Source organism: Macrobrachium rosenbergii, chromosome 52 (assembly GCF_040412425.1).
Source record: "Macrobrachium rosenbergii isolate ZJJX-2024 chromosome 52, ASM4041242v1, whole genome shotgun sequence".
NCBI classification, from domain to species: domain Eukaryota; kingdom Metazoa; phylum Arthropoda; class Malacostraca; order Decapoda; family Palaemonidae; genus Macrobrachium; species Macrobrachium rosenbergii.
In genome coordinates, this window is record NC_089792.1 from 2,867,488 (window position 1) to 2,892,487 (window position 25,000).

The window sequence follows — 25,000 nt, forward strand, 5'->3', positions numbered from 1 at the left end:
GTGTATAAGGAAGTTGATGAATAGATGTGTACAATATATCTATCTCTCTCTCTCTCTCTCTCTCTCTCTCTCAATATATATATATATATATATATATACACATATATATATAATGTACATATACATATATATAAATATATATATAATATATATATATATACATATATATACATATATATATATATATATATATATATATATATACAAATATACATATATATAAATATATATATAATATATATATATATACATATATATATATATATATATATATATATATATATATACATACCATAAAAAATTCAAGCTTTTCAAAATGACGTGTAGCCATCCATTACATAACAGGTATAGCCATACTGTCTAGGCATATCCCACCCACACCCCTTCCACACACAGTTCAGAAAACGCCAATGTGGGTAAATCCAGCTACCGTACGTATCAATGCACACGAAGAGTGGTAGTGGGGAGGAGGAGGAGGAGGAGGAGGAGGAGGAGGAGGAGGAGGAGGAGGAGGAGGAGGAGGAGGAAAGGAAGGCAGGCTTTCAGATCTATCGACATCAAGTGGAAACCTTTTCCTCTGTAGCCGAGCCATTCAGAATATCAAAAGTCGGCTCTACTTTTGGAAATGAGACGGAGGAGAGTACCTGTGCTCTCTCTCTCTCTCTCTCTCTCTCTCTCTCTCTCTCTCTCTCTCCAACTGGTAGTCTTTCAGATCTTGGCAAATCATTGGGGATGAGTTTGCTATCCCCATGAACTTTCCGTGACCCCAGTTCACGGTGGATCGACTGACGGGTGGCAGGCTGGGATCGAACCGCAGTCCTTGCAAATGGGATGCAGTGCTCTCTCTCTCACTCTATATATATATATATATATATATATATATATATATATATATATATATATATATATATATATATATATATATATATATATATATATATATATATATATATATTTATATATCCATAAACACATATGCACGCATTCACACGAGATATACACACACACACACATATCATGTTTTTGTATTTGTCTGCACTCACAACACTTAAGTTTATCTAATTCTTCTGATATGCTATACAGTGTTTATATATATATTTATACATAAACATATATATATTTACATACATATATATATATATATTATATATATATATATATATATATATATATATATATATTATATATATATATATATAACAAACAAAATAAATATCAGTCAAACAAAATAATATATATATATATATATATATATATATATATATATATATATATATATATATATATATATAACTCAAACAAAATAGATATCAGTTAGATTTAGTCTGATGGCATCAACAACCCATCCGTCCCCACAAACGCTCAAAACGAAAACAACCTTTGCAAATTCGCAGATTCCTGAAGTGCAAAGGACCCATCCTCCCCCACCCCAAAACCCCACTCACTCTCTTTTACAAACTTCCAAAAGCGACCGCCCCAGGACTCGTATCTGAGGAGACTGCAAAGCATGAATAATTCACCAAGGGAGCCATTTCTCCCCCTACAGAAAGCACAGAGCAAATGCCTTCGATGTGCAATATATATATATATATATATATATATATATATATATATATATATATATATATATATATATATATATATATATATATATATATATATATATATATATATATATATATATATATATATATATATATATATATATATATATATATATATATATATATATATGTATATATATATACACATATACATATATATGTATATATATATTATATACATATATATATATATTATATACCTATACTATAAACATATACATACACCAACCACACCTGTTTCAGGCTCTTAGAGCAAAACCTGTGGGTCAATTATCGAGACTCAAGAGACCGGAAATTCAATCTAGCATCCCATGGGAGGAAGCTGACTTTGATCGCCTTCAACTTTCTTTTTCTCCCGAGAGAGAGAGAGAGAGAGAGAGAGAGAGAGAGAGAGAGAGAGAGAGAGAGAGAGAGAGAGAGCTTACCTTACAGTTCGTTCGGGTTGCCCCAGGTCCCTCAGTGTGAGGCACCTCTGATGTCTACCAGAGAATTGCTAATGCATCTTCCGGTATATTTTGCATCTTCCAGTCTTGGATGGTCTGGGATGCATCTTAGATATTTGTCGAGCTTATTCTTAAACACATCTACGCTCACTCCTGATATGTTTCTCAAATGAGCTGGTAGCGCATTGAATAGACGTTGCATTATCGATGCTGGTGCGTGGTGGATTAATGTCCTGTGTGCTTTCCTTAGTTTTCCTGGTATAGTTTTGGGCACTATTAATCTACCTCTGCTTGCTCTTTCTGATATTTTTAGCTCCATGATGTTTTCAGTAATTCTTTCTATCTGTTTCCATGCCTGGATAATCATGTAGCGTTCTCTTCTCCTTTCAAGACTATATAAATTTAAGAATTGTAGTCTTTTCCAGTAGTCAAGGTCCTTAACTTCTATTCTAGCTGTAATGGACCTTTGTACACTCTCTATTTGTGCAATATCCTTTTGGTAGTGAGGGTACCATATTATATTGCAATATTCAAGTGGACTACCTACATACGTTTTATAAAGCATAATCGTGTTCAGCTTTTCTTGTTTTGAAGTGCTGGAACAACAGTCCCATTTTTGCTTTGCATTTTGCCAATATTATTGCTATTTGGTCATTGCATAACACATTCCTATTCAACATCACACCAAGGTCTTTAACTGCTTCCTTATTTGTGATTGTCTCATTATTAGGTCCTTTATATGCATATAGCATTCATTCTTTATCACCATAGTTTATTGATTCAAATTTATCAGAGTTAAATACCATCCTATTTACCTCTGCCCATTTATATATATTGTTTAGGTCTCTTTGTAGTGAGTTCCTATCTTCATCACAATCTCTCTACTTATTCTTGTGTCATCAGCGAAACTTCTCACTACCGAGACCTTGACATTACTGTCTATGCCTGCAATCATAATCACAAACAGCAATGCAGCTAACATCGTACCTTGTGGCACACTGGATATTACCGTAGCTTCATCCGATTTCTCATCATTAGCAATCACTATCTGTTTTCTGTTTTGCAAAAATTCTTTTATCCATCTTCCTACTTTATCCACAATGTTATGTTTTCTCATTTTTTTCGCTAATATATTATGGTCTACCTTGTCAAAAGCTTTTGCAAAGTCTAGGTAAACCACATCTGTATCTTTTTCGTTTATCATATTTCTTATATATGCTTTCATGGTGGACTAACAGTTGGGTTTGTGTGCTTCTTCCGGGTACAAAACCATGTTGTCCTATATTAAACAAACTATTTTTCATTAGATGTTTCATTATATATTTTTTCATTACCCTTTCGCAAACTTTCATAATATGAGATGTCAGACTCACAATTACTTGCCTCTAGTCCTGATCCACCTTTGAAAGTTGGGGTAATATACGCTAATTTATGTTCATCATAAATCTTGCCTGTATCTATACTTTGTCTTAATAATATTGCTAGCGGCTTTGCGATTGAATGAACCACTTTCTTTAACAAAATGGCAGGAACACCATCAGGTCCTGCTGCTGATCCATTTTTAATCTCATTAATAGCCTGCACAATATCAGCTTCAGTAATAACTATGTCCGATAAATATTCACTATTTTCATCTCTGATTTCTGTATCATTATCTTCATTATCAATTCTAGATGTGAATTCACTCTTATATCTTTCTGCTAATATGTTACATATTTCCTTTTTTTCATTTGTTAATCGCCCTTCAACTCTTAGAGGGCCTATTTCTACTCTTATTTTATTCAACTTTTTTGCATGAGTAAAAAATTTTGGGGTTTTGTTTAATATTTTGTAGGGTCCTTTCTTCAAGGTCTTGTTTTTCTTTTTCTTTTGACTGTATAATCTTTTGTTCTGCATTTTCTATCTTACTTTTTAGCTCCATCACTTTCCATGCATTCTTTTCTTTTGCAAGACCTTTTTTCCACTTTCTGATTTTCTGAAACAAGATCCTTCTGTTTCTTGGTATGCGTGACTGATGTTTACTTTTCTTCTTCGGTATATATTTTTCCACTATTTCCTCTAATTTTTTATATAATATATCCGTATTTACCTGTATATTATCACTTACGATTATGTTTTCCCAGTCTTTGTTTAATTCTTCATTTATTTTTGACCAATTTATATTTTTACTATAGAAATTATATTTTCCATATCCTTCCCATTTTTCTTCTCTTGCTTATCTCTGTTTTCAATAGTTTTGGTACGGACTGTTAATTCTATGACATTATGGTCTAAAATACTCGTATTATACACTATAATTTCTTTAACATAGTTCACCTCGTTCACAAATACTAGGTCTAAAATATTATCCTTTCTTGTTGGCAGGTGATTTATTTGCTGAATGTTATGTTCTAGTAGCATATCTAATAGCTTTTCAAATTGCCTCTTTATCTTCTGCGATACTATTACTCTCCTTTTTATATGTATAAATACAACCACAGTCTCCTATTCGTTCTTTCCATTCTACGAAAGGAAAGTTAAAGTCTCGGATAGGAGTATAGTCCAGTCTTTGTGATATCTACGTATATCATCCAATTTGTCAATTATTATGTCAAACTCTTTAGTATTCGGGGGTCTGTATATTACAATGTTTACTAATTTTTCATATTCAAATTCTACTGCTATTAATTCACATTCTGTGTTACTATATTTCTCACAGATTTTTCCTTGATTGGCATCTCTCCCATATATCGCGGTTCCCCCTTGATTCCTATTTTTTCTATCTGATCTATAAGTTTGGAAACCCTTTATCTGATCACCATTACCAGTCTCTTGTGAGTACCAGGTTTCACTTATATTCATTATATCTATTTTTTCAGTTTGGGTTAGTTCTTCTAAGAACTCTACTTTTCTTTTTGAGCTACTCGAAACTAAACCCTGTGCATTCATCACTATGATGGTTTGCATTTTATCCCCATTATTAATATGGGTAATAATAAGGATTTTCCCATGTCTCTTTCCTGCTCTGATATGTTGTTCTTTTCTTCATTTCCATAACTTCGGACATTAAAAAATCCAACTTTTCCAAAATAGTTATCTTCCATCTTCATCATTATTCATTTTGTGTTTGTATCTGCACCTATCTCCATATCTGCACCATCCATTTGCATCGTAGATACATTGCTTTGTTGCACTGTACCTGGGTGCTGATGCCTCATATCGTGGTGCTGACATTTCATAAAGTGGTGCCGGCTTGCTTTTTTCCTTCGTCACATACTCTTTATTCTTTCCTTTGTTTAATTCATTTTTACTTTGATTTTTTATATGTATTTGCTTTTGATTTTCGTTCTTCATGGCAACAGGATGCATGAATCTGCATTTTTGTTGAATTTGCAACCTTTTCCTTCTTTCAGATTCCGACAGAGAGAGAGAGAGAGAGAGAGAGAGAGAGAGAGAGAGAGAGAGAGAATAAATGGACCCACAGAGAGAATTATTTATGGGTTGTTTCTCTCCTCTCTCTAAATCTCCCTCTGCACTGAAAACGATTTGATGAAAACTTTTAAGCTGAACGCAAAAAAAAAAAAGAAAAAACTCTAAACATGGAAAACTTTCGCAGAATTCAATTTCCATAAAAATATGGAAGACAGGGTTGTATTTTCACGGGCATAATAACATGAGCTAAACCGCTCACTAACACTGAAAAACTGAAGAAAGGTGTTTCTTTTTGTTTATGTATAACATACGTGAAGTAAAATATATTATATTTATATATATATATATATATATATATATATATATATATATATATATATATATATATAATATATATATATCTTATATCTAGAATATTTGAAGAATTATTCACCATTACAGCATTACATCATTACATACATCATCATCATAATCATCATTATCATCATCATCATCATCATCATCAAGGAAACGCTTAAACAGCTCAATAGCCAACTATCATAACAAACTCCTAATTTAATACTTTCCGGTGGAATACATCCTTCCCATCCTTACGACTAACCCCATTCCATTACTCCAGGAAGGATGGCTCCTTCCCATCCTCCCTCTCAGGACTTCCGAATTACAGTGCCACTTCGCAGTGCCACTTCTCTTTGGGTTCGAATGAGTGCCACAACTTTAGACTATCTCGGGCCTCAATCCTTCACTTCTTCGCTATTTGTATGTTCTCAAGTTTTGTTGCTGTTTGTCTTTAGCAAGAAGAACGGAGAGGATGTATGGGTATGATGTTACAAATGTGCCCAGGGGCATGTGTTGAATTTTTAAACCCCAAAGGGAAGCAAGGATGGTATTACTTAAAATCCGTAGCACCCTGATTTCCTTCGAGATAATTCTTGTCTTTTTAAATTCTTTTTTTGTTTTTTTTTTTTCTTTTTTTTTTTTTTTTTTTTTACAATGAATGCGTCTTTTTCCACTTTGAGGTTCCTCTGATTTTCTGAGTTTATACCTTAGCTTTCTTTTATCAACCTGTCGTTGGAATATTTTTTTTTATTTACAGACCAAACCAATAACCTTAATATGCTTGCAAACTTTAACATATTTCCAAATCTTTATTTTAAAAATATGCTTATACATATACATTATATATATATAAATTTAATATATATATAAAATGTACATATATGTATGTGTATATATATAAATTACATATATCTATAGAGACATATATATATATATATATATATATATATATATATATATATATATATATATATATATATATATATATATATATATATATATATATATATATATATATATATATATATATATATGACCTCTGACCTTTCGACCCTCTAAAATCTTTAAGCAGACCAACTTCACCATTTCAGAAACAGGGCAGCGAGCGTGTGCAAACCCAACAGAGCCGCCGGAATAAAATAAATAAATAAATAAAAAACTAAACAAATAACAGATTGTTGAATGAAGCCACAGCGTCTCTCCATCTGTTTTTTTAATCCCCCAAAAAAAACCCATGAAAGCAAAACAGTTGAAGAAGTCAATAAGGTTAACCTCAGTCAATCTGGGGCAGAGCCATTCCATCGCACATTCCAAGAAATAAGGTCGAAGTCGAAAGCGTGGTAGACGACGCGGAAGAGAGAGAGAGAGAGAGAGAGAGAGAGAGAGAGAGAGAGAGAGAGAGAGAGAGAGAGAGAGAGAGAGAGTTTTTTCTGTTGTGAGAGGGATGTGTTGTAGGGAAGAGTGGGGAGTGGGTTGTGGGAGGGGTTGTTGATGTTGTGGGGGATTTGGGTTGTGGTTGTGGAGAAATGTGGGAGTGGGGGAGTTATTGGAGTGGGGATTGGGGTTGTGGGTGGTTGGAGTGGAAGGGTTGTGGCAAGGGGAATGTGGAGAGATGTTGGGATGGGAGAGTTGTGGGGTTGGTGATTGGGGTTGTAGATTGAGGGAATGGAAGGGTTGTAGGAAGAGGAAGATGTGGGGGGAGAGTTGTGGAAGTGGGGATTGGGGTTGTGGGTTGTAGGAGTGGAAGGGTTGTGGGAAGGGGGATGTGGAGAGATGTGGGAGTGGGAGAGTTGTGGGGTTTGTGATTGGGTTTGTGGGTTGTAGGGTGGAAGGGTTGTAGGAAGAGGGAGATGTGGAAAATGTAGGAGTGGGAAGAGTTATGGAAGTGGGGATTGGGGTTGTGGGAATGGAAGGTTGCAGGAAGAGGGAGATGTGGGAGTGGGGGAGTTATAGACGTGAGGATTGGGGTTGTGGGAATGGAAGGGTTGTAAGAAGGAGGGAGATGTGGAAGAGTTAGGAAGAGGAGATGGGAGTTTAGAGTTGGTGACTGGGGTTGGAGGGTTATGGAAATGGAAGGGTTGTGGGAAGGGGGAATATGGATAGATGTGGGGTGGAAGGGTTGTGGGAGCGGAGAGTGGGCAAGTTGTGGGAATGAAAGTTTGGGTGATGAAGTAAATTTATTTCGTGATTGGTGGCGGTGTCTTTGGCTGTGGGAATGGAGGAGTGTTGTGGGAGTAAGACTTGTGGGACGTGGGGGGGACTGTGGGAGTGGGGAGTGTGGGCGACAGAGAAAAGCGACGCCCAAGAGGCTACGGGAGCGAAAGAAGTCTTGACTGTTGCGATAAGGCCATGAGATAGAAGACTTCGCACGAGCCAACTTCGATTTCATCTTGGAAAAATCCACAGGGGAAAGTTTAAGCACTTTCTCTCTCTCTCTCTCTCTCTCTCTCTCTCTCTCTCTCTCTCTCTCTCTCTCTCTCTCTCTCTCTCTCTCTGAGTGCTAAGGAAACTCCATCGCATCCAAAAATAAAAATAAAAACTCGGTGAAAATAACTCGTCGCCATAATTATGGTTTTCCGTTTTAATACCAAAACACAGACATAAAATAATATCCTTGGTAGCCTCTTGGAATGTCTTCTATAATATCTTTTTCCATTCTTCTTATGTATCAACGTTAAGTCTACTATATCACTCTATATCTTTCTTCACTGTAAACATAAAAACATATAATTGATCTAGAAGCAACAATAAAAATAAAAAAACGGAACATGAAGAGACAGAATCGAAGAAATTCTCCTTAACCCTACGGAGCAAAAGTCAACACAAAAAAGAAATTCTGCTGCGGCAATCATTAATACAAATGGGTCCCTAAGGAACTGGGAATCAGAGAGAGAGAGAGAGAGAGAGAGAGAGAGAGAGAGAGAGAGAGAGAGAGAGAGAGAGAGAAGGGAACAGGTCAGAGAGAGAGAACTGGAAATCAGAGAGAGAGAGAGAGGATAAAAAAAAGGTTTGGGAATCAGAGAGCAAGAGGGTAAAGGACTTAGAAATCAGAATTGAATTGGGAATCAGAGAAAGAGAAGAATAAAGGGATTGGGAATCAGAGAGGGGGAAAATGAATTAGGAATCAGAGAGAGAGAGAGAGAGAGAGAGAGAGAGAGATGAGAGAGAGGGGTTAAAGAAAAGGAATTTGGAATCTGAGAGAGAGGGAAGTAAAGAAAAGGAATTAGGAATCCAAGAGGGGGGGAAGAAAAAGAAATGGGATCAGAGAGACAGAGGGTAAAAAAACGGAATTAGGAATCAGAGAGAGAGGGGTGGGAAGAAAAGGAATGTGTGGAATGAGAGACCAGCCAAAGTGGACAAAGGAACAATGTCAGGACCACTGAGGGAGTAAAGATTATCAAATCCATTACGATCACATGACTGATCGATTTACGGTTACTAAAACTGGCGTCACAACATACAATCACATGAAAAGGAAGACCATTACACAATGAAAAGATCTCAGAGTTCGAATGCGAACTGGTAAATATTTTCCCAGTATAACTGTACAGTAGCTTTGAAAAACCTGTCGATATTTTTATTTTTCTTTAGGATGAAAATATACGGACGGAATTTAGACAGAAGTAAGAGAAGGTAATGGGAAACACAGAAAGATATTAGTTATTAGAAAAGAAAATATAGATTAACAAATTAATCAATAAATAGATAAAAATATAAGTTAATTATTAAAATAAAAGGAGAATTGTTTAAGGGTAGTAATGCTTTGCTTCTTCACTTGAAGTTTGGAAGTTCCAATTGCACATCCTCGGGGAGACCCATTCCACATTTCCATGGATCCGCAAGAAGGAAACAAGTGAAAAAATGCGCCGAAGTTTCTTCGGCGCAATAGAGTTTTCTGTATAGCCGCTACAACGTACAATCTGGGCCGCCGAAAACAGATCTATCTTTCGGTGGTCTCGGTATAATGCCGTGAAAAATTAATCGCGGCCCGGTGGTGGTCTATCCTACATCGTTGCCAGAAGCACGATTATGGCTAACTTTAACCTTAAATTAAATCAAAACAACTGAGGCTAGAGGGCTGCAATTTGGTATGTTTGATGATTGGAGGGTGGATGATCAACATACCAATTTGCAGCCCTCTAGCCTCAGTAGTTTTTAAGATCTGACGGCGGACAGAAAAAGTGCGGACAGAAAACAAAGCCGGACAGAAAAGTTTTCTTTTGAACACATGGAAACAAAACTGCAATAAAAAAACAAACCCCACAAACCCCCGCAAAAAAAAAAAAAAAAAACAGGCAAAACAAACAGAAATCTAAAAAAGTCAAAACCCAAAATAAAACCGCCCAGAAAACAGACAGACAAAAAAAAAACCTGTTTATTTGTTTATTTCTCTCCTCGACAAACACGGAAGATAGAATAACCAGACTCACGCACAAAACCTTTTCTCTTTTTTTTTTCCCCCAGATCCGACTTCTCCCATATATCTTAGGGTGTTAAGACGGCAGAGGCTTTTCTCCGATACGTCGAGGAACAAGGAATTTTGCAGGGATGAGAAAAGATGCCCCAGGGATAACCGCCTGGGTATGTATTGCATCTGTCAAAAGCGCAATCTATTATCTGCTTGGGAGAAGAACTTATTGGATGGTGCTATCGTTAGGTAAATGCAAGCACACACGCATATATATATATATATATATATATATATATATATATATATATATATATATATATATATATATATATATATATATATATATATGTAATCATTGATTCTAAAAGATATAAATAAATCTGATTCGAATACTGGCCTCCTCGATTGTAATTTTCCTTGGGCCACACAAGTCTATTTACAAGTAATAAGAAATCTGACCAGTCAAACGGCATTTGAAGCTTAATATATTTGTGTATAAAATAAATTTCTGACTCATATATATATAAATCTCATATATATATATATATATATATATATATATATATATATATATATGTATATATATATAAAATATATATATATGTACTGTATATATATATACTGTATATATATTGATATATATATATATATATATATATATATATATATATATATATATATATATATATATATATATATATATATATATATATATATATATATATATTTATATATATATGTATATATATACATAAATGCATACATGTATATAAATTCATATATATATATAAATACATACATATATATAAAATCAATCAGAAAAATACAACAAATATAAATACATATATATATAAAATCAATCAAAACGTGCAACAAATTATATATGGGCATGTAAGACAATTGCAACCGATACTTACCATCATCGCCTGGCAAACCACCCGAAGACTGGCAAGTGGGAACCTACAGGCACGATTCCAAAAGATTCCAAAACGATTCCAGCATCCGACGGGGGGACGAAAACGACGAAAACCAGCGACAACTCCGTTAAGAGATTAACCTCAGCGACACAAAAGCGACCAAACGACGCGGTCGAATTATCCCCCCCATAAAAAGCGAATTAGCCTAATGGAACGAAACTTCCCACGCGGAGGTGAATGACAGCGGTTACCAATCCCTTCTGAAATGGCGTAAAAGGAAAAACAATAATGCTGAGAGAGAGAGAGAGAGAGAGAGAGAGAGAGAGAGGATTCTGAATAGAGAGAGAGAGAGAGAGAGAGAGAGAGAGAGAGAGAGAGAGAGAGAGAGAGAGAGAGAGATTCTGAATAAATTTCGGAATCACATCTTACCCATAGGACTGGTGATTTCATTTCTCCATTCATCATACGGTTTTGTGGAGAGAGAGAGAGAGAGAGAGAGAGAGAGAGAGAGAGAGAGAGAGAGAGAGAGAGAGAGAGAGAATTAAGTCACAGTCACTTATCGGCGAAAGTTATCGGTAAAAAGAAAGCTAAGCTAATGGAATGCATGAATGTCTTCTATATAGGAAAAAAGTTAAACAAATGTCTCGTGGGTGTATACAAATGATGATGTAACTGCGCGTATGTACGCAAATTTAGCTCTGAAAAAATTCTTTACACGCCAATTACGCCGAAGTAATCATACAATCACAGAAATATACTAATGAACAAATACATTATATATATATATATATATATATATATAAATATATATATATATATATATATATATATATATATGTATATATATATATATATATATATATATATATATATATATATATATATATATAATATATATATACATACATATACATGTGTGTATTTGTAATATTTTTCCTTGAAAAAATCCTTTTAAAAATTTAACTTTATCCTCTACGAAGATTACTCTTAGTCCTCGTCTCGCTTCAGATTTCCCTCCTTTATCTGAAATTCCTGCACTTCAGTTTTTCCCTAGTTTTTCTCGCGTTCTGAGGAGACACGTCCATTTGCACCTTGATATGCCTAAAAATAGCTTCTTACCTCTCTCTCTCTCTCTCTCTCTCTCTCTCTCTCTAGTGAACCTCACAACTCTTGAACCCCAGGCTCACCGTCGAGTGCTAGAGAGAGAGAGAGAGAAAACAAATAGTAGTGAACCTCACTACTCTTGAACCCCAGCTCACCATCGAGTGCTAGTGAGAGAGAGAGAGAGAGAGAGAGAGAGAGAGAGAGAGAGAGAGAGAGAGAGAGAGAGAGAGAGAGAGAGAGAAGTAAGTAGCGAACCTCACCTCTCTTGAACCCCAGCTCACCGTCGAGTGCTAGAGAGACTCACCATCGAGAGAGAGAGAGAGAGAGAGAGAGAGAGAGAGAGAGAGAGAGAGAGAGAGAGAGAGAGAGACTGTGTGGCTGTTTTGAATCATTTCTTTCTTATTCTTTCCTCGAGCGGTCCAATTCCTTCTTCGCAAGATCCTCTGAGGCGTTTGAAGATGCATTACAATGCAAACAGCCAATATCTCCCAGTCCTCAGCGGGAGGATCAACAAAATATAATCCATTACCTAGCAAACAGCTATCGACAGCTTTCCTTTTTCTCCGCTGAGCGGTAAATACACATACATACATACACATACGCATAAATACACAAACACAACGACCGATAATCGTTACTTTTTCTCCTGAAGATTTTCCTTTTTTCTATCCTTCAGAAAAGCAAAATCTTACGAGTACATAGGGAACCTCATATGAGCTTTACTATGAAGAGTCTTCACAATACCTCTCCCTGCAAATCGCCCCCCATCTCCCTCCCCCCACAAAAAAACCGATATCGGAAAAAAGGGAGGAAGAATTCCTCCGGCTCAGTAAAAGTACAGCCAACGTTTGTCTAGTTTCAAGGGACCAAAACACAAAGTCCGAAGACTGAAACTTTGTGTGTGAGTTCATTCCCTGGGCCCAGCAAGGCAGGTAACTGCGATAAGTGAATCAATTAGTGCTGGGGAAACAAAAGTTCAGGCAGCGGTCTCGACTTCGGTAAATATCGTCGACTCTCGGCTTACTTCAGTAAATATCGTAGACTCTCTCGACTTCATATCGTCGACTCTCGGCTTACTTCAGTAAATATCGTCGACTCTCTCGACTTCATATCGTCGACTCTCGACTTACTTCAGTAAATATCGTAGACTCTCTCTACTTCAATTAACATCGTAGATTCTCGACTTCATATCGTCGACTCTCGACTTACTTCAGTAAATACCGTAGACTCTCTCGACTTCATATCGTCGACTCTCGACTTTCTCGACCGTTCAGTAAATACCGTAGACTCTCTCGACTTATCGTTGATTCTATCGTCGACTCGACTTCGACTTCAATAAATAAAATATCGTAGACTCTCTCGACTTCATATCGTCGACTCTCGACTTCAGTAAATATCGTAGAATCTCGACTTCAATTAATATCTTAGATTCTCGACTTCATATCGTAGATTCTCGACTTGCTTCACTAAACATCGTAAACTCTCGACTTCAATAAATAAAATATCGTAAACCCTCGACTTCAATAAATCAAATATCGCAAACTCGACTTCGATAAATATCGTAAACCCTCGACTTCGATAAATAAAATATCGTAAACCCTCGACTTCAATAAATTAAATATCGTAGACTCTCGACTTCAATAAATAAAATATCGTAAACTCTCGACTTCAATAAATAAAATATCGTAGACTCTCGACTTCAATAAATAAAATATCGTAGACTCTCGACTTCGAGAAAAATGGCGATTCCCTTGCCGTTTAGCGTTAACGAAACAGAGGTCTTATAAAGAAAGCCTAAATGCCGGGCACAGCACAGCACAGCACAGCACTGAAAAACACAGCACAGCAGAAGCAGGTGAGTTAATTGCCAATTTGTTGATAACTCTCTTTCCCAGAAACCGTGCTGAGAGCAGCAATGGCTGGTCATTTTCGTCCACTTGTTTTCAGAAATAAAATAATTTCTGCCAACTCCTTGTCAATATGGACAAAAAAAAAATAATATACGATCATCAGAGATATAAACTCATTTAATATTATATACTGAAATTATATTATTATACTAAATTGATATTATACATCCGAATTCGATGGGGATCAGGAAAACTCAGGGATAAGCTTCAGCGAAAAAAGGGCATATCGGCTATTGTATTAATTAATACATTTTCTCTGAGCATAATTCTGATAATTCTAAGCACGTTTTTTATGGTCAAAATTCAGGATTTATGTTAACGAGAGAAATGTACATTGCTTAATTAATTCTACGAATGTTGCAATATTGAATGGAAAACTTACACGTGTGCGTAGGCACACTTACATACGATAAATATGTACACACAATATATATATATATATACACACATATATATATAATTTCACTGCTTTACCGTTATAATCTACCTCTCTTTATTCACTCTTAAAAGCGACGCACGATAGTCGATAACAGCCAGGTATCTCATTCACGGCCTAGATCAGCCAAGGGATGGTAGGTTTTAAGGTTTTCCTTTCCCCGTCTGGAATCGAACCCGGGCTCCTTGATTGTTATCCGTGAATGCTAACAATGTACTACTGTATAAAATAGTCATGTATTGATATTTTGCAAAAAGAGAGAGAGAGAGAGAGAGAGAGAGAGAGAGAGAGAGAGAAAACATTTTCAGCTGATGTCCATTTAATGCATCTTCCGTATATTTTGGATCTTCCAATCTTGGATGGTCTGGAATGTAATGCATCAGATATTATCGAGCTTATTCTTAAACACATCTACGCTCAAGGTTCCTCAGATGAGCTGGTAGCGCACTGAAGAGAGATTATCGATGATTAATGAGATAGTTTTGGCACTATTAATCTACCTCTGCTTGAGATAATTTTAGTTCCATTTTTCGGTAATTCCTTCTATCTGTTTCCATGCTTGGATTACCATTTCTCTTCTCCTTTCCAGACTATATAAATTTAAGAATTGTAGTAAAATATTCTAGCTGTCATATCCTTTTTGGTAGTGTGGGTACCATTTACACTTAAATATTCAGTTATTTATTCCATTTATGCAAGAGAGAAGATAGAGTAGAGAGAGAGAAGAGAGAGAGAGAGAGAGAGAGAGAGAGAATATTTTAGTACCATTTACACTCTAAAATAGTTATGTATTCATATTATGCAAGAGAGAGAGAGAGAGAGAGAGAGAGAGAGAGAGAGAGAGAGAGAGAGAGAGAGAGAGAGAGAGAGAGAGAGAGAGAGAGAGAGAGAGAAATTTTTAGCACCATTTTCACTATATAATATAGACATGTATTCATATCATGCAAGAGAGAGAGAGAGAGAGAGAGAGAGAGAGAGAGAGATATTTTAGCATCATTTACACTGTAGAATAGCCATGCATTCACATCTTGCAAAGACAATTCTATTTGTAAAATAATATAAAAATGTTTCCTCCCTATACCAGGCAACAGCAATTGTAATAAACTGACAATAAATTCTTGAAACCTCCACTAAGGTCACAAGGGAATAAACACAAAGCCTTATTTAATGCCAAACTTTCAATGCTCAAAACAACGGTATGATATAGTGCACTATTATTTGAAGGCAACCCAAAGAAAGGGAAAAAAACAAATTATAATCTAAACTGAACACTGAACTCAAAGAAAGAAAAAAAAAAATAATATATAATTATAATCAAAACTGAACACTGAATTCATCAATAACATGTCATATCTACTATATACAGTATATATATATATATATATATATATATATATATATATATATATATATATAATAATATATATGCTCAGGTTAAATTTATTAAATTCAGTCGATCCATTTCAGAAATACTGCACTGAAAAAAAAAACTTGATATAACTATCTATGCATAAACCATTTTTTTCTCCACTGCACTGGAAAAAACCTGATATAACTATCGATGGATAAGAAACTTTTTTCTCCACAGCATTAAAGAAAAAACACCTGATATAATTATTTATGCATAAAAAAATTTTTAAGTCTCAGAAAAAAATTAAAAAGGAAAAATGAAACACTGCGAGAATTCTAAAGACAATTTGAAAAACAAAGAGGCAAAACAAAAGTAAAAAATGCGCCGAAGTTTCTTCGAGAAAAACAAAACAAAACAAAGTAAAAAATGCGCCGAAGTTTCTTCGGCGCAATCGAGTTTTGTACAGCCGCTACAGCGTATAATCAAACCACAGAGATCTGTCTTTCGGTGGTCTCGGTATAATGCTGTATGAACCGCGGCCCATGAAACTTTAACCACGGCCCGGTGGTGGCCTGTCCTATATCGTTGCCAGATGCACGATTATGGCTAACTTTAACCTTAAATAAAATAAAAACTACTGAGGCTTGAGGGTTGCAATCTTGTATGTTTGATGATTGGAGGGTGGAAGATCAACATACCAATTTGCAGCCCTCTAGCCTCAGTAGTTTTTAAGATCTGACGGCGTACAGGAAATGTGCGGACAGAGAAAGTGCGGACGGACAGACAAAGCCGGCACAATATTTTCTTTTACAGAAAACTAAAACAACATAAAAAACGTCACGGGGACAACCCCCCACCACCCAAGCAGCAATTACCAGAAAGAATACCAATTCAAAATTACACACCCGAGGTCAAACGAGGTTACAGTATAATTCCCCAAAACGCTTCCCAGTCGCATTTACCGTATGACTTTATAATTCGTCAAGATAAAAAAAAAAAAAAAAAAAGGGTCCTGCAAAAAAAAAAAAAAAAAAAACCAGAGGACACAGAATTGGGTGCAAATTTAATTACAGCGCACACGCCGCCGCTGCCCGCGTTGAAAACCACAGGTGATTTCCTGACAGGCCGTTGACAGATGAAAAAATTAACGCTACACCTGCATGTCAAATATCATCTGGTGCTTTTTGCGAAATGAAACGCGGGCGTGCGACGCGCGCTCGCGCGCGCGCGCGCGAAAGCAGGCACGCATGCACGGCGCAATTCATCTCTCATGACGCTGAAGATTCGTAGTGCATTTTCGTCATTGCCACGTGACAAAAGACTCGATTCTGCTGTGAAGATTATGTCGTATTTGTTTTTCTTCGCCTGACAGTTGTAGGTCTTGTGTACAAATGATAAATTTTTTTCCCTGATTTCTTGTTTCACGAGAATCACCTCAGAGAGAGAGAGAGAGAGAGAGAGAGAGAGAGAGAGAGAGAGAGAGAGAGAGAGAGAGAGAGAGAGAGAGAGAGAGAGAGAGAGTCTTCCATATATCTAGAGAGTCTTCCATATCTACCTACTATATATATATATATATATATATATATATATATATATATATATATATATATATATATATATATATATATATATATATAATATATATGATATATATTTACACAGATACATATATTCTCAACCTCCTCAATAAAAACTAAATAAATAAACAAATCTAAAATAAAAAAAAAAAACCGTTGTCCAAGCATTTCTGCCCTGACACGATACCTAAACATAATTTGTGTCAACAAAGGCAAAAGGCCAGAGAGAGAGAGAGAGAGAGAGAGAGAAAACGTCAAAAAGCATTTTCCCAAATATATAATAAATATTTATATATATATATATGTGTGACAAGGGCAATAAAATTCTCACCATGCCTCAAAAATAAAAAACAAAAAAAAAAAAAAAAACAGCTGAAATTTCTGCTCTGAAAAACCTCTGGATAACAAAAAAAAAAAAAAAAAAAAAAAAAGCAATAAACTTTGCAAGGGCAATAAACCTGCACAAAAAAAAAAAAAAAAAAAAAAAAAAAAAAAAAAAAAAAAAAGACGGAAATGCAGTCTTGAAAACCTGCTTTCTCCACCTAACTCGAACACGGAAAAACTCGCCGAACGCCAGTGACCGAAATTCAATTTGATACATTATGGACGAAAGACAAGCGGACGTGATGCAATGCAGTGTATTCCAGTATCCAGCAGAATTTTCCAGAAAGAGGAATACGTTCGCCAATAAATATTCAAATTATATTAAATAAAATTAAGCATCACTGAAGTGAATGGAGAATGATTACTGAAAAAGTAACTAATATTCCAGTATCCAGCAGGATTTTCCAGAAAGAGGAATAACTTCTCCAATATATATTCAAATTATATTAAATAAAATTCAGCATCACCGAAGTAAATGAAGAAAACCATTATTGAAACAGTCACCAATATTCCAGTATCCTGAAGGATTTTCCAGAATAATGGCTTCTGTAACAAATATTTATGGAATATTCAATAAAATTCAGCATCACTGAAGTGAATGGGGAAAACGATTACTGAAACAGTAACTAATATTCCAGTATCCAGATTACTGAAATAGGTTCTTCAATAAATATTCAAATTAGTTTAATATTCCAGTATCCAGTAAGATTCCCAAGAAAAAAAAAAATAACTTCTCCAGCAAATATTCAAATTATATTGGAATTGGAATATAGAATTTAGGCCAAAGGCCAAGCACTGGGACCTATGAGGTCATTCCGCGCTGAAAGGGAAATTGACAGTAAAAGGTTTGAAAGGTGTAACAGGAGGAAAACCTCGTTGCTGCACTATGAAGCAACTGTTAGAAGAGGGTTTAGGAAAATAAGATGGAAGAAAGAGAATATGAACGGAGATACAGTCAAAGGAACGAAAGGGGTTGCAGCTAGAGGCCGAAGGCACGCCGCGAAGTTCCTTAAGTAATGCCTACAGTGCACCGCTTGAAGATTTAGATAAGATAAATAAAATATAACGAAAAATAAAAATCTTATCAGGAAAAAATAATCTTATTATATAAATATATATATATATACATATATATGTATGTATGTATGTATGTATGTAGAATATAAAAATTGGTCCCCACCCCATGAAAATTTTCTGGATCCGCTAGTGCCGACGGCACCAGCCCCCTACGGGGTATTTAAATTATACTAAACAAAATCCAGCATCATTTAAATAAGAAGAGAAAGTGATCAATGAAATAATAAGGTCTACATTCACCAGCGTCGTCTATCGAGCAACGCGAATCTTGAATGAAAAAGTCCGGCAGAAACAACAACTGCCCTCAGCGCACGCAAAATGAAACAGGCCCTAATTGCCGGTACGAATGCGTGTTCCCTCGTAATTTGCCTTATCCTGCAATCTACCGACAGTTACCCCTTTCCAGGAACAGCACGTTTCGAATTTGGTGCCAGCCGGCAAGTGGGAATAAAATGATTTTCCTCCCGCTGCAAGAGAGCCATTCACGGAAATCGGACAGGAAAGAGATTCGGAGAGGAGCCAGATGAACGCGGCCATTCCAATCTGATCTTGCTACCAGTCGCCGTTTCTAAACGCGGCAGCAGAATTGGTTAAGCCTATTTTTATGCAAATTCTTTTTATAGGTGTTTGAGGAGCTCCTCCCAAGAGCTTTTCCGCTCATCGGGTTCGCGAGGTTGAACTTTTTTGACCATTTGAGGCTCTTGATTCAACATTCTCTTTCAAACGGATGAAACTTCTCATCAAAAAGTCGTTTTATAATTTTGGATATCGAATGCCAAAATTTTGTCGCAAAATACCTTTCTTTAAAAACACAATAATGATATTAATAATAATGGAAAGCTTATACTTTGGCATCGAGCAACAGTATGGGGAAAAAATTATCAATATTCCCTTTAAAACTTTAATTGGAAAAGTCAGTGTCCAAAGGCATCTATAAACCAACCCCCCCTTTTTTTTTTAGCATGCACGGGCTCTTGTTTCTAGAACAGTCCGCAATAATAGCTGTTTAAATCGTCCCTGGACTTCAGAGAAAAAAATTATACAAACTGACTTTGGTCTTAAAAGGACTTCCAAAAGACTTTAAAGGACTTCCAAAAGACTTTAAAAAAATTTGCTGAGGTCCCAAAAGGACTTTCAAAGGGGCTAGGAAATAACTTAATAAGGCCCCCAAAGGACTTCCAGAGTACTTGAAAAGAACTTAATAACAATAAAAAGGACTTCCAAAGAAATTGAAAAGAATATGATAAGAAACAAAAGGACTCCCATAGGACTTGAAAAGAATCCAAGAGTCCTTTTAGGACTCTCTTGGATTCTTTTTAGTCCTATGGAGTCCAAAGGCCTGGAAAATAACTTAACAATCCCAAAAGGACTTCAAAAGGACTTGAAAAGAATTTTAATAACCTCAAAAGAACTTCCAAAGGACTTGAAAAGAATATGATAAGACTCAAAAAAAAAAAAAAAAAAAAATCCTAAACGCGTGAAAAAAAATTCAAGAAGGTTAAAAAAAATTAGAAAAAAATCTACTCAAAACTGGAAGAAAAAAAAATCTACTCAAAACTGGAAACTTAATTGTAATTCAGACTCAGTCCCTCCACCAGACCTTCCATAATAAGAAGGCACCTCTTGAAGAATCCTGAAAATAAGCTATAATCTCAAATAGAGAAATGAATGACCAACTCTCACGTAAGAAGATTTGGTCCGCGCAAATCCGATTCACTTTCCTTTTAATATGACCGACGTGGTCTTATGATTTCGGTCCCGAAAATAGCTCGCGGAAAGAGATGGAAATTAGAAATAATAAGTCAGGAAATAAAAGTTGAATTAGAAATAAAATTTCAGGAAACAAAAGTTTGATTTGAGTCGCCGATAAACTGTTGATGTTTATAAATTGCCTCGGTGTCTTCGTCAGTGTTTTTAAAAAAAAAAAGTAAAATTTGTACATGAGAAGAGTGCAATGCAAAGTATTCATTTAAAGAAGAGTAAAATAAACTATAAATTAAGATAAACTAGAAATAAGAAAAGGAAGCGCTTACGGTAATAAGGTAGAAGAGTACTGTATACAAATTCTAATATAGCACTCTGGTGAATAAAGGAAAGATTTACAAGATTAAATGTACAAGATTCATTTGTAAACTGCCAACGAATTAGAGAATATAGAATTGAATTGAACTGAATACAGAATTTGGGCCAAATGACCAAACACTGGGACCAAAAGAGGTCATTCAGCTCTGAAACAACATTGACAGTAAAAGTTTGAAAGGTGTAACAGGAGGAAAACCTCAAAGCAGTTGCACTATGAATCAATTATTAGGAGAGGGTGGAAAGTATGATGGAAGAAAGATAATATGAATGGTACAGTAAAATGAACGAAAGGGGGTTGCAGCTAGGGGCCTAGGAAGGCACGATGCAAAGAACCTTAAGTAATGCCTACAGTGCACCGCACGAAGTGCAATGACGGCACTAACCTCCTACGAGGGTTAGAGTACAAAACCTCTGGAAGAACAAAGTTAAATAAAGTGACGTTGGTATGAAAATATTAAATAAATAAGAGATAAAAAAAAAAAAATTCTAAAGAGTTTCAAGTTATAAAAATCTAATGATAGACGAAAGACATTCAATTCTATTTTTGTGGTGATAAAGGGAATCTCTTCACCTTCAGTCTAGACCAATGATTCGCAAATTGGGTGTCGTGGCACCCTGGGGTGCCACAGACAGTGTCTAGGTGTACCGCAAGTCTGTCATAAATTTTGTCTTGGTTAGATCATCTCAATGAACATTTGTAAAAAAAAAAAAAAAAGTTTGCAGAAGTCTTCATATAACTATTATTATCAGTTGTGTCTACAGTATATATATATATTAATATATATATATAAATATATATATATATATATATATATATATATATATATATATATATATATATATATAGTATGGATAATTTTATTAATTAATTAAGAAGTTAATTCATGCGATATGGTGAGATGGTGAAGAAGGGTGCCACGGTAATGATTACATTAGTTAGGTGCCATCATTAAAAAAAAAAAGATTGAGAACCACTGGCACTGCAGATAACTTTGGCAGGTTAATTTTCGTATCATTCCAGTTTCGCACACGAACGAAGACTAAAACTAAAAATATATATATATATATAAATATATAAGCAGATATATATATATATATATATATATATATAAATATAAGCAGATAAGCCACCTCTCCGAGTTAGATTTAATTACGGAATACACAAGATGGGTCGATAGATCATATCTCTGAATTAATTTAATTATGAATTGGAATTGGAATATGGAATTCATTAATTTTCATTTTTTTTTTTAATAAGTTATTTCTTTCTTTCTGTATTTCCCTTTTACCTCCTCTTTTACTTCTTCCTAATCAACACCATAATATTCTTTGGAAGCTTGAATTTCAAGTCAATGGCTTACTCTATACGAATAGGCTTGTTCCAATAATGAATAATAATAATAATAATAATTCATCTTCTGAATAATAATAATAATAATAATAATAATAATAATTTAGGCCAACGGCCAAGCGCTGGGACCTAAGAGGTCATTCACCGCTAAAAGGGAAATTTAAAGTTTAGGTCTGAAAGGTGTAACAGGAGGAAGACCTCGCAGTTGCACTCAGCAACAAATGTTAGATAGGGTGGAAAGTCAAACGGAAGAAAGAGAATATAAACGGAGGTACAGTAAAAAGGAATGGAAGAGGTTGCAGCTGGGGGTCGAAGAGACGCTGCAAAGAGCCTTACAGTAATGCGTACAGTGCACCACGAGAGATGCACTGACGGCACTAACCCCACTACGAGGGTTCTTCCTACGTTTGGGAAACTCCAGAATTTCTATCTAATTCCATCAAATGACATTTTCCTCAAACCGTCTGGATGAGAGAGAGAGAGAGAGAGAGAGAGAGAGAGAGAGAGAGAGAGAGAGAGAGAGAGAGAGAGAGAGAGAGAAAGAGAGAGAGAATCACGCCAGAAAAACTCTGGTCTGTTATGCACAACACACCTTTAAATATTTCACCATCCATGCAATTACCTAAATTTTATTTTAAATGAACTGTACATACATCAAATTTTGGGGGAGAGAGAGGACATAACAAGCGCTCGAGAATGGCCATGAGGGCTCTTGACTGAAATCACTGCGGGAATAATTCCGCCATGCAGAATATACATGCAATCCTAAGTCTCTGAACTCGGCTGACATCATTTTTCTAGCTTCGGTACCCCATTCAATTACTGGCCACTGATGCAATGCCAGGGTTAAAAATCAGGATTTACACGAGGTTCGAAAACCACGATTGATTAGCGGGGAATATCAGCCGCGTTTTCATATTTATTTCCTGTATTTATTCCGGTAATATATTTTTCCCCGTTTCCCATTCGTCTTTGGAAGCACTCTCCATTAAGTGGCTTGTACATTAAGCATTAAAGCAAAAAAAAATAAAATAAAAAAATAAATAAATAAATAAACAAAATAAAAAACAAAAAATTAAAAGTGCATCATACATATATATTATATATTAAAAAAAAATTAAAAGTGCATCATAAATATATTGAGCTTGAAAAGAAAAAAGATTTAAAAATGCATAAATAAATAAAAGGGCAAATGTATATAATAAACTTGAAAAGCAAAAAAAAACAAAAATATTAAAAGCAAAACCGAAAAATTAAAAGTGCATCATACTTTACATATGTTGAGCCCGAAAAGAAAAGAAAAAAAAATAAAAATAAAAATAAAAATAAAAGTGCATCATACATATGTAATAAGCTTGAGAAAAAATCAAAAGTGCATCATACGCATAAAATGTTTCCATCCCACCAAAAATGGAGAATGAACTCGTAACCTTGATTAAATTCGACCCCTGTTACGCAGACGAATTAAATGGATTGCATACCACGCACAACAACAAAAATAAAACTGTGATGGTCGTTGAGGTGAATCTGAAACGAATTATTGAACAGAATGCAACGTCAAATCGTATTGTTATTAGTCACGTGTGTGAGTGTGTTTGTGTGTGTGTGTGTGGTGTGTGTGTGTGAGCCCAAAGTGTGTTTAACATCTAGCGCTCGAGAACAGGTGTGTTCACACTGACATGTGATCCCAAAAGTTTAAGGTCTTGAATATCTAAATTTCAAACCATAAGCAACACATGTTCACACTGACATACGCATCACCTTACGCAGATGTTTAAGGTTATATAAATATAAAGATTTCAAACCATAAGCAACACAACATGTTCACACTGACATAAGTATTACTTTACGCAGATGTTTCAGGTTATATATAAAGATTTCAAAACATACGCAACACATGTTCACACATACGCATTACTTTTCGCAGATGTTTCATTATTATGCAAAACATATCTTCATGTTTACAGATGTCTGTTTGAGTTTATATAAAGATTCCAAAACATTATTAGGCCCAGACTGGTGGTTAATCATTAAAAACAACACATTTTTTCAAAATCAGTTCATGCTATTACTGAAAATCTTTTTCATGATGATCAGAGTGCGATAATAGAATCTATCTTCGCTTCCTAATTCCTGTAACCACTTCTTACCCTTTAATTTTTTTCCCCTTTATTTTTTTTCATCTTAATTAAGTGCGCCTTTTACTTCTTTAAATTAATACTTTACTTCTTATATATAAATTCTCCTTTTTAGTTTTCTGTAAAAGAAAACTATTGTGCCGGCTTTATCTATACGTCCGCACTTTATTTTGTCCGCCCTCAGATCTTAAAAACTACTGAGGCAAGAGGGCTGCAAATTGGTATGTTGATCATCCACCCTAAAATCATCAAACATACCAAATTGCAGCCCTCTAGCCTCAGTAGTTTTTTTTTTTTTTATCTTATTTAAGGTTAAAGTTAGCCATAATCATGCTTCTGGCAACGATATAGGATATGCCACCACCGGGTCGTGGTTAAAGTTTCGTGAGCCGCTGCTCATACAGCATTATACCGAGACCACCGAGAGATAGATATATTTTCGGTGGCCTTGATTATACGCTGTAG

The 25,000-nt window shown here is 35.2% G+C and overlaps 1 protein-coding gene and 1 pseudogene across 1 annotated transcript in view; one reads left to right on the plus strand and one right to left on the minus strand.

Annotated features, from left to right (window-relative positions):
- The window catches only part of LOC136833997 (glypican-5-like), a 794,851-nt gene that overhangs the window by 176,345 nt on the left and 593,506 nt on the right, over nt 1–25,000 (minus strand). The window lies entirely within an intron of this gene.
- LOC136833973 (glypican-5-like) overlaps nt 14,028–25,000 on the plus strand; it is a 148,441-nt pseudogene continuing 137,468 nt past the window's right edge.